This window comes from Coenobita brevimanus, unplaced genomic scaffold, assembly GCF_032717465.1.
Source record: "Coenobita brevimanus isolate Jiangsu-jjx unplaced genomic scaffold, ASM3271746v2 jjx.HiC_scaffold_1803, whole genome shotgun sequence".
NCBI classification, from domain to species: domain Eukaryota; kingdom Metazoa; phylum Arthropoda; class Malacostraca; order Decapoda; family Coenobitidae; genus Coenobita; species Coenobita brevimanus.
This window is the reverse complement of record NW_027642671.1, coordinates 121,401-122,928: the sequence shown is the minus strand read 5'-3', so window position 1 is coordinate 122,928 and position 1,528 is coordinate 121,401.

Sequence of the window (1,528 nt, the reverse complement as noted above, 5' to 3'; positions counted from 1 at the left end):
TAAGGTAAGCAAAGGTGATGCTAATTAACGGGCCACACTCACATTTACTGACCATTTAAGCCCCAGACTCCTGACTCCACCCCACAGGCCTAAACACCCACACTTACACCACCCCACAGGCCTAAACACCCACACTTACACTCCACCCCACAGGCCTAAACACCCACACTTACACTCCATCCCACAGGCCTAAACACCCACACTTACACTCCACCCCACAGGCCTAAACACCCACACTTACACTCCACCCCACAGGCCTAAACACCCACACTTACACTCCACCCCACAGGCCTAAACACCCACACTTACGCTCCACCCCACAGGCATAAACACCCACACTTACACTCCACCCCACAGGCCTAAACACCCACACTTACACTCCACCCCACAGGCATAAACACCCACACTTACACTCCACCCCACAGGCATAAACACCCACACTTACACTCCACCCCACAGGCATAAACACCCACACTTACACTCCACCCCACAGGCATAAACACCCACACTTACACTCCACCCCACAGGCCTAAACACCCACACTTACACTCCATCCCACAGGCCTAAACACCCACACTTACACTCCACCCCACAGGCATAAACACCCACACTTACACTCCACCCCACAGGCATAAACACCCACACTTACACTCCACCCCACAGGCATAAACACCCACACTTACACTCCACCCCACAGGCATAAACACCCACACTTACACTCCACCCCACAGGCATAAACACCCACACTTACACTCCACCCCACAGGCATAAACACCCACACTTACACTCCACCCCACAGGCATAAACACCCACACGTACACGCTTCATACCATTTGTCACCCACACCCACACATACTTACTAGTGATAGCTTTTCATAACAGCTTGTAGTCGAGAACTGTGGGGTGAAAGGCGCCAATTTTAGCCAATTACGTAAGGAGAGAGAGAGAGAGAGAGAGAGAGAGAGAGAGAGAGAGAGTCATTTACTTTATGTCTTAGGAAGTGTGCAATCTCTCTCTCTCTCTCTCTCTCTCTCTCTCTCTCTCTCTCTCTGCCATAAAATGCCACAGATCAAGCACCACACTTGAGAATGGTTCTTCACATAGTGTAGTAGTTGCACTGAATGTGGGTGTACGTGTATCACTTTCAGGAATAACATTTTTACTTGCACAGCCAAGGACTTTTAAATTGTGTTGTGCCATAATACTTTGTCTAATTTTGGTTCCTTGTGCACTAACATTTAACTTAAACACGCCATTCCTTCCTTCATTCTCCGTAACCAAATGTAACTTATAAACGCCATTCTTCCTGCCTTCATTCCTCGTAATTGAAATAAGCTTCTCCCAAACCTTACTTCTAACATCATTCTTACGCCAACATCTAACATCCATCCTTCCCCTGCTGCTAACAAACCTTTCCCTGTCTTCCTAATTGCCCCTGTCTCCTCAAAAGCCCCTCCCCTCTATTTCTTACCTCCTTCTTCAACCTTCAACCCCCCTTCCCTCGTCTACTTCCAACATTCCCTTCCCC